Source organism: Etheostoma cragini, chromosome 18, assembly GCF_013103735.1.
Source record: "Etheostoma cragini isolate CJK2018 chromosome 18, CSU_Ecrag_1.0, whole genome shotgun sequence".
Taxonomy (NCBI): Eukaryota; Metazoa; Chordata; class Actinopteri; order Perciformes; family Percidae; genus Etheostoma; species Etheostoma cragini.
Window position 1 is genome coordinate 11,563,747 of NC_048424.1, and position 9,930 is coordinate 11,573,676.

At 37.1% G+C, this 9,930-nt stretch overlaps 1 protein-coding gene across 1 annotated transcript in view; it reads right to left on the minus strand.

The window, feature by feature from the left end:
* si:ch211-142k18.1 overlaps positions 1 to 927 on the minus strand; it is a 4,906-nt gene extending 3,979 nt beyond the window's left edge. Inside the window, exon 1 of the mRNA XM_034900780.1 lies at positions 742 to 927. The gene's annotated coding sequence lies outside the window, so the exon portion shown is untranslated. The remainder of the gene's footprint in view (positions 1 to 741) is intronic.
* Between the last annotated feature and the right edge of the window lie 9,003 nt (positions 928 to 9,930).

Genomic DNA, 9,930 nt, shown 5'->3' on the forward strand with positions numbered 1-9,930 from the left:
TATATATATATATATATATATATATATGTATGTATATATATATATATAAAACAGAGTACTTAGTTGTGTAGTTCTTATTTTATGACTAGTGTATGATTGTAATATATTTACCAATGACATCTCTGTTTTACAGTGTTTTTAGTTGTCAGAGTGCACCTTTCTGGCAACATCCTTAGCTGTGGGTAAGAGCTAATCTGTTCTGCAGCTCAACCCTGTGGCCCCTCTTGTCAAAGCCTGAACAGGTGTGTTTCACAGATGTCACAACACTCAACTGATTTAATGTTTTTATGGCAACAAGGTCTTTGTTAGTACAGCATAGAGAGGCCTTGCAGGTTCAGTGGTAATACACAGAAATGATAGGTATTCATGTAAACTGGAGACATAATTCGCAGCATAACAATCCAAGAGATAGAGATATGTTTGCAACAAAACACCTACAGTATACATATACACACATTATATCAACATGTACTGACTGCACATGAATACCATCTGACATAGGAAAAAACGTCTCTATTTCCCTCACATACTGTACGTTTCAGCTATAAAGCAACCACATTAGTAACAGTATGTAAGTGTAAAACACAACTAATTTAATTATCTGTATATTACACATAAAAATGCCATAGAAATGTAACAGTAGGCTGTTTGTAAGTTCAAGTTATGAAGTGCCAGGGGAAAAACCCCTAGCTTTCCAATATACTTTATGTCAAGTTTTATAAATCCAATAACCAAACTTACCAAACTCCAGTAATTTTTCCCAGCTAAATTCTGCCAGCTTTACTTTTTCAGTCAAGCAAACAATTCAAAAGGCTCAGCACTACCAGACACAGTCTCAGAGAACAAATACTCGGTTTCCTTCTTCATGTCAGGAAATAAATGCAGACACGCACACACAATTAGGGATTGGCCGGAGAGTGTGGTTGTCTCTGTGCCCCTGTCTGCTGTTGGGAGGGGAGGTAGGGGAGGGGTATGTTAGCAGAAAAGGCTGAAACTGAATGATTTCTTTCATTGCAGTGGAAAGAGGGGCTGGCAAAAGGAGGGGTATAGGGGGAGTAATCTACTTCACATCTGTAGGCTCTGTTGGGGGACAGAGGAAGCATGAGGGTTACTTAGTATGGGGGGAATGTCTTTTTATGACCACATGTGATATACATTTCCTATTTATTCTAGGAATGTTCCCATTTGAGATATGTCTAAAGTATGTACTGTACTTTAAAATATTTCTGAAGTACTGCACTTAAGTAATGTAAATGTGAGAAAAACCACACCAAGCTCTTTTTCCCAGTAGATATTAGGACTTCCATACCAAGACATTGTACAGTAGTGACGGATAAAGAATGCACTGTAAAGTTGAGTTGGCTCCAAAAATGTGGTTTAATTGTATTTTGATTTTATGAAATGCATTCTTAAAAACAGAATACTTGTAAGGCTGTGTAGTTCTCACTGCCTGCTGTATCTAACTCTGGATAGTGAAACTTAATTTGGAGCATTTAGTTTTTACTTGCAGTTAAATTAAAAAAATGACTAGTGATACTAAATACTGATTCTTTAAACTTATTATTTTTCCATTTGAACTCCTAAACCAATCTGTCAATTATGAACATTTGCCAAGGTATCCAGGTGGCTTATTTGAAGTTACACAATCAGTATTTTATGGTTGAAGCAAGAAGGCCAACAAGCTTTTATCACATTTACGGTACACCAATGAGTGCCTTAAAAAGCAACAAGTATTGCTATGAAATGTGCCCACATAAAACGATTCCGTAGCCAACAATTTACATCTGTAGTAGTAGTAGGAAGCGGCGTGCCAGTAATGTAGCGAGGTCAAAATTAAGGTTGTAACATGTCTGACTTTCATGCAGGAGACCGGAGTTTGTGTCCTGATAACAGACCTGAAATTAATATGCATCTTTTATTTACCAAGTGCTTTACCATAGTTTCCATAACCATGGTCTGCTCCTGTCTGTAATTGTGCCAGAGTCACAATATTCATGAATTAAATAACTTTGCTTTTGGACATAAATAAGACATACTCAAATCATCCACAAGCTTCTTCTAGTGGCTTCTGGTTAATCTTGTGTTTTGTAACATTGATTTAGTTTGTTTTTCAATAGTTTCTCCACTTAGTGTTGCATCCTATCATCCATGTTGAAGGAGCCACAGATTGTAGCAGCTGCACAACACAGTTGGATAAAATGACCATGATTTTAGAAAAGCTACAAATTGATTTTTACAAAATAATAGAGTTGAAACTGTTTCTCATCCAATGACCAACCAGTGTTTGTTTTGTTAACAATGCTACATCCACAGAGTGCTTTTTAACACCAGAGATAAATGGGGTCTTTTCATTTCCGCTCCCCTTCCCTGCACGGATGTCCTTGTCTCTTAAAGGTCCCATGGCATACAAATTTCACTTTGAGGTTTTTTAACATTAATATTCCCTCAGTTCCCTCAGGCTGCCTATGGTTCCCCGGTGGCTAGAAATGGTGATAGGTGTAAACGGAGCCCTGGGTATCCTGCTCTGCCTTTGCCCTTTGCCCTCTGCCTCTGCCCTTTCTTTGGTTTGCCCGCCCGCCCACCCGTGAGAGAGAGACATACGGCTTTCAAACGAGCGAATGGGCAGTTGGTCAAGGGCCCCCCCCCCGTAATTCTGCTCCAAAGCTGAATTTCGAATTTTATATAAAAGCATACAAACAGCACCGTCTCATGGGATCTTTAAATGCGGCATCATAGACAGCAAAAATATCTAAAAAAGATCATGCTAATTTTCCTGGAATAGTGCCACAGGCAGGTGGTTTCGGTGACAAGAAAACAGTTTTTAATACTTAATCTTTGAGGTACAAATCAACTGCTGATAGCATACCGGTTATCCAGATCAGCAATAATTTGAATTGATTTTTATATCTACCGCAGAAAATAGTTTACCCAGAGGATGAAGAGCATGGAAGAGATCTATGATTTTTATCAACATATAACAACATGGACAGGTATCTGGCACATTTAACATATCTAAGAAGAGGAATAAACTAGGGCTGCACAATTAATCAAATTTTAATCGCGATCACGATTTTGACTTCCCACGATCAAATTTGCGTGATCAAGAGATTACATTTTTTAAAGGGTCCATTTCATAGAACGCTCCGGGTTTTTTGCATAGCCCATCTACCGCTCGGTCAAACCGTCTGATCATGAGCCAATCCGAGTAGTTCCCTGCACCCCGTGCAGGTTAGTTTCTAGATGTAGACAGTCACAGAGGACAGAGTAACGGGAGGAAAACTCAACAGATAGCAGTCGGTTATACGTCGGTCTCAAGGTTTACCAGTAAACGCAACACTTTGTCCCGTCTGTTGTTTTTCAGACAACAGCAGTGACCAGTATTAGTCGGTGCTAGTAGCGTCTGTTAGCTGTTAGCTGTTAGCTGTTAGCATAGACCGCCATGTTGACTGTTTTTGGACAATTTGGCGTTTGTCATCCTGCCTTCCTGGCGCTGTTTGGACCCATGTGGTGCAAGCTCCGATATCTAGAGATCTAGTTTACGAAACCACAACTAGCCCTCTCATGACCTAAACAGAATAAACCATTTCATTGTAAAGCAATACTTTACAGCATCTACAATCTTTATACATAATTTCCTATTTGTGTTATATTATTTGCATATCTTACTCTAAGATTGCAAAGAATCTTGAAAAGACAACATTCACACTTGCTACCATCATATTGCAGCAGACCAGATGGTTGTGTCAAAGATCACAGTGTTATTAGCCCTCCGCCATGTTTAGACATGAATGTGGCATGTCCAAGATGCTCCAGTTTAGCCAGGAAAAAAGGCACCAAATGGGAGCGTTTTTTTCTTTCTTAATGCAAACCATATCACATAATCCTTGACTTCTGCAGTGAATATTACCTGAAATACAGCAGCTTCCATTATGTGGGTAGGAGAAAATCTTTTAAAGATAGCTGTTTGAATTCTACAACATGTAGAAAATCCTGTCATTTATAACTGCGTACAGATTTTTTTATGGAGGGGAAATGGATTATTGAACTAAATGTCCTTTTAAAGCCTCAAAGTGATTTGCTTGGCAGATACATACCATAACAGTGATTTGCTGTTTGTGGTGCAGAGGAAGTGTCTTATGAGAAAAATATTCTGATGTTTAAAGCTGAGTAATCAATTTTTCAACATTTCAGTATGCAAGACATTATAAATTATGTCATGCTGTTTTCAATATACGTCTGATTTTCAGGTATTAATGTTTTGTCTTGCTCAATATATGCAATAGAATTTGTCCATATTTGTAACAACACTGTCTGCTATATCATCTTTAATTCCAAATGAAAGAAAAAAATATGATTTCACACAACATTCCACTGAAATGTTTTACAAAATACATAATATCTTATATTAACAGTGAATATATTGACCAAGAAACTGTTTCAGCGTTTTCTAATTGACTGGCACCTTGTGTACCCCGAGGGCTGTTATTGACCAAGGCCAAGGACTCCGTGCTCTCTGCAGCCACTTATCCACAGCAGTGGGCAATAAGTGACGCAACGTGCTGGTGCTGATAAACTCTGCTAATCCACTCTGGGAGACCAACACAGTTCCAGCTCTTCCTAGTCCTTGGAACCAATGTGCTCTGCCATTTTATCCATGTTCCCTTTCACAGCTCAGAGTGGGGAGCTTTGGGAGTAACAGGCAGGGATTTGTGATAACATTCATTTTTTACATCTATAACATTTCTTATTGTTTGCCACAATTAAAAAATCTGTCACTGGAAATGTCCTGTGAAATGTAGGACCTTAGGCAAGGCAAGGCAGCTTTATTTGTATAGCACATTTCAGCAACAGGACAATTCAAAGTGCTTTACACAAAATCAGTTAAAAAATAAAAACAGTTAAAAAATAAACACATAAAACACGTGAATTAAAAATAGAAACATTAAGACACATAAAACACAAGCCAATGGATGTTATGTTATCTTTCTTAGGGCCCTGACACACTAGACTTACCTCAAATAACAAGCACCAACAAAGGCCCACTAATGAAGTTGCACTCAAAAGCAGTCAGCAACACACTTACACGTAAAGTTTGGGCACCCCAGGTAAAGATTTGTATTAATGTGCATAAAGAAGCAAAGAAAAGATGGAAAAACCTCAAAGGCATCAAATGACAGATTAGACATTTGTATATAATGTCACATAAAGTTAGATTTTTTTTCCATCATTTACACTTTCAAAATAACAGAAAAAAAGGCGTTTGCAAAAGTTTGGGCACCCTGCAGAGTTTATAGCATGCACCTCCCACTTAGGATAGCAGAGACCAGAAAGTGTCATGGATTGTTCTCAACAATCGAGATTTTTCCATCTTTTCTTGGCTTCTTTATGCACATTAATACATTTTTACCTGGGGTGCCCAAACTTTCGAGCCCCACTGTACATTCTGACGTGCCATGCACACTCCGCATGAGAGGAAATATAGTATGCATTTTAGAAAAACAAAAATGGACTATGTTTCGGGTCAGCAAGTGAACCAGTAAAGTACCGTTGACACAAAAGAGTAATTCAAAATTATATTTGCGGTAATGATATCCTCTATGTGCACTGAAATTGGCATTATTATGCACATTTGTGACTGGGCTTAGACATTTTTTTTCTTTTCTTTTTTTAATATATTTATTTGAGCTACTGTATGATGACAATGCACTTCCTGAAAAAAATGTGAGTTTGCTCTTTAAAAAAGTTGGACTGGACTCTGCTGATGGTGCATTACCAAATTGTCAGTATGTTATGGTAGCAAGAGCAGAGCTTTCAAAGGAACAAGATTAACTGTGATTGGCTATGATTGATTTGAGCCCCTAACACACCCACTGCTACTGTGGGATACTGGTCTCTTCAAATCCCACCCCATTATCAAGAGGGCTACAGGTCACAAAGATACCAAAAGTGCAAAACTGCAAAACTGGGCCGCACTTAGTACTGCAAATCATGTTGGTGGAAACTGAAAGTCTATAAGTGGTATCCCTGGTGCAGCCAAAGGGCGCTTTGTTCTGGCTGTCTGGGCTTTGTTTAGGGTTTCACAGCAGATGCCACCTAGAAAAAGAAAATGCAGATCTCCATCCAGACCTCATTGTATAAGTCAAGCAGCAGGAAATGAGACAGCCCGAGGATATTGTGAACACCAATCAATCAGAATGACACTGATTTGGACCAATGGAAATGTCACACTGCACTGCACATATCAAAGACATTGTTCTTTTACATCCTAGTTCTCTTATATTAGGTTTAACCTAATTAAATATCCCTGGATAAATATAAGACAACTGGTTAGAAGGCAAGACAAAATGTAATCAAGCAAACATAATTATCCAGTTTGTATGCTTCCTAGAGACCATGAGGACAGAATAAATGACTACATAATGGAAGCCGAATGTCATCTTACAGTTATGTGACTACTTTCCCCAAAGGCTACAAAACAGTATTCAATTTATATTCAGTGATAAATGAATATTGGGCTTTTTAGGCATTCTTTATTAGATAGTGCTGATACACATGCAAATGGGGGGGAAAGAGAGGATATGACATGCAGCAAAGTTCCACTTTTTTTTGTTTGAGGTATTTGTTTCCATATTGTAACATACACATACTATATATTTGGAAGTAATGTAAAACTTCACACTGTGAAACTATGCTCTAAATCCATACAACTTTGCGTATTTTTGAAGTGCCAGTAAATATATAACTGCGATATCAATAAAAGCTTGGACGTCTTCCATTTCCGCTCATGGATCATTAAATTCAAGGGAGATAATGCAGTGTTTACTCCTTGCTCATAGTTTTCCCTGTGATTGTTTGATTGATTTATGTGGCTTAGGAGAGACTTTATTTCTATCAAGAGGGAAACGCACTGCCGTAGAGAACGCAGAGGAAGCTTCTGCCACCTCCACAAGACTGAGAGGTTTAAAGTAAATGGGGATGTGGGATAAACCAAGGAAAATAAAACAAAGAGGAGGGGAATACAAATGTAATGCAGTTTGGAAATATGACCTGAAAATTACCATGTAGTTTGGACAGCACTACACATTTTCAGCAAAGATTAATCATCACGAAGGCAGCATTGTATTGGATTGCCTCTGACTATACAGATGTTCATGCTGTCCACCTCAAGCATGTTATGTGATGCCTTTATGTGCCTATTACTGGTGCTTTTAGTTGGACTTCCTGCCATGGAATAAGCCTGTAGCTGTGCATGTAATTGCATACCTTCCATGTTTTGCCAATTTAAAGTAGCTTTGACATCAATGATTAGGAATGGTGATAAAAACAGTTTCTCACCTGAAATAATTTTTTGTCTGGAAATGAAAGTATTTAAAGCTGGCACCTGATGCTTTTAGTAGTATAGATGTGATTCATCCACATACCTATAACTTTGTATAGCAGCCACCACATCCTCTTCTAACTATAGAATATTATTTATACTTTCAAGGACAATGCTTATCAACATTTCTGTAACTACTAGTGTTAGCCAGAATGCCAATTGTCAACTGCAGTACTTTGGCGATAGGCTTGAATTGATTTGAAAATGACTCCTAAATTCCAATTAAATTCTTGAATTTGAATTGAATTTGAATTGATGTCAAAAACAGGATCTAGGATTACTATTCAAATTTGAATTAAAGGAAGGAGAATTGCAATTTAATAAAAATTCAGAGAAATTCATATTCATAATTTAAGTGAAGTGTTTAACAATGAAGCTTCACCGTATATGTCAGATATGATTGGATTACGTACTGTAGTCTATACCTGATATCAGTTTGAACTACTTGTCCACATTACATCAACAGTAAATGTTTTCCCCCTGCAACGAAGGTTAAAATCTCTAGTAACAGAACAAATAATTAAGTTTATTTATTGTAATTGTAATGTTGGGGAACATGATGGAGCATGACTCCATTTCCCAGAAGGCTTTACTTTAACCAAGTATTTGAAATGGTTGCCAAACAAATTGAGGTGGACATTTGTTTGAAAGCTCCTTTTCTATACAATTTGATGGTCAACACTGGACTTTTTAAGTTTTAGAAGTCCCTTACAACGTCAGATTACAAGCGTTCATAGATTTGACATCTGTAACAGCAACATGGAAAATAATAGCAGGCCTAAAAGGTCATCCGTATTAGTTCTGTACTAGAGAATTAGATGCAACAGTGTTGCTCAATGAGTTTTGCATTGGAATAAATGGTAACCGCATTTACAACTTTGTGTTATTTGATAGTTTGAAATTAAAATAGCATTGGAACAAAACTAATTCAAAAGGGGGTAATTTATATTTTGGAACAAATTGTATGCAGGGTTGAGGAGGGACTTCTTACGTGTAATGAAGTGTTATTAAGTTACAAAATTGATGCAATTGTGTTTAGTTGTATTACTGAGGTAAAATGTGTAATTCACTTAGTTAGTAATCCAATTAAAAAGAAATTGCTTTGCACTGATAAAGTAATTCAAATAAAGTAATCCAAACCCCATTTGTAATGGGTAACTTATAACAGTAAGCAATTACATTTCCAAAGTAACCCTCCTAACACTAAATGTATGTCAGATTCAACCCATTCTTTCTGTTGTGTGACTGTGTGGAATTTCTTAGAATTACAGTGAATTTAATTCCACTTCCTGTCATTCAAATTCAACTTCCTGTGGGGGATAGTTAATTTAATTCAAATTTCAATTCATGAATTGAATGGAGGCCAATTCTGAATTTTGCACAAGCCTGTTTGGCGAAATGTTCAAAAACCAATAAAGTCAAAGGTTAAGAAATACAAAACTTAAGAAAAGAAAATTCTATTTAGTACATTGCTTTATAGAAATAAGACGGATAACAAAATATAAGCATGAGTGTTGTATGCAAGCTACATTTATGCTGAACTCTATTAGTTGTGCTCTGCCCCTGTTAGAAGATTTGGCCTGGTTTTACTACCTTACACCAGTTTACTAGTGAAAGATGAGCTTTTTTACTGACATTTTTTTTTCTTACTTGTAAACACCCTCTATCCCCCCCACTTTCATGGGTCTAGTGCACAGTCCTACTGTCTGACCCACTCTTGTTGTTTGTTTGATGTGATACAGTCCTCTGGCCACTTAACTTGCTGTTGTCGTTTTTTAAAAAAAAGGAGAAATCAAAGCGGGATAGGAAATAACTTTGAAGAAAACATTTAGGACCACTTGGTGTTCATTCACCATGGTCGAGCTGAACAAATCTGAAATAGCAGAGTAAAACTCTTCAGCGGGCAGCATGTCTTAAAGTTGTTTTCACTTCTGCAGTTTCTTTTTCTTCTTTTTTCTTTCTTTTGTAAGTCTGCTGCAGTCTCCTACACGCTAATCTCTTTTTTCGGTCCTATTTTTTTTTTTTATCATTGCCTTACACATTCCTTGCAAAGATCCATGAAGTTAAGAATATTGTTAGAAAAGTGATAAGAGACCTTAAGGCAACAATTTACTCAATATAGCAAGAACTAAGTCTGTTACACCATGTAAGTCACAGCCGGAGATTCCCCTGCTGAGGTTTGATTAAGGTGGGACACATTAATTTTTTTGGGGATTATAATACGTTTGATCTTTTCCATACATCTACTGTACATTAACAGGATTTAAGGGGCTGTAGTGTATCAGAAAGGAGGGCATGGTCATGTTTGATTCCATCGACAGTGGGAAAAAAGTCAACTCTCAAGACTTTTTTTTTTGTTGTTGTCTTTTTTGACAAAGATGCAGGTTGATGCATCATGCTGTGTTTGTTGTGAACAGTTTTCCCTATCAGATTGTTTTATTTAAGGTATTTTAAAGACCTGAAGAGATGAGAGTATTTTTGCCATATTCCTTTCTTCATGATTGGTAAAATATCTCCCATCTTATCAAGTACAGTGATAAAGCTGTTTTCAG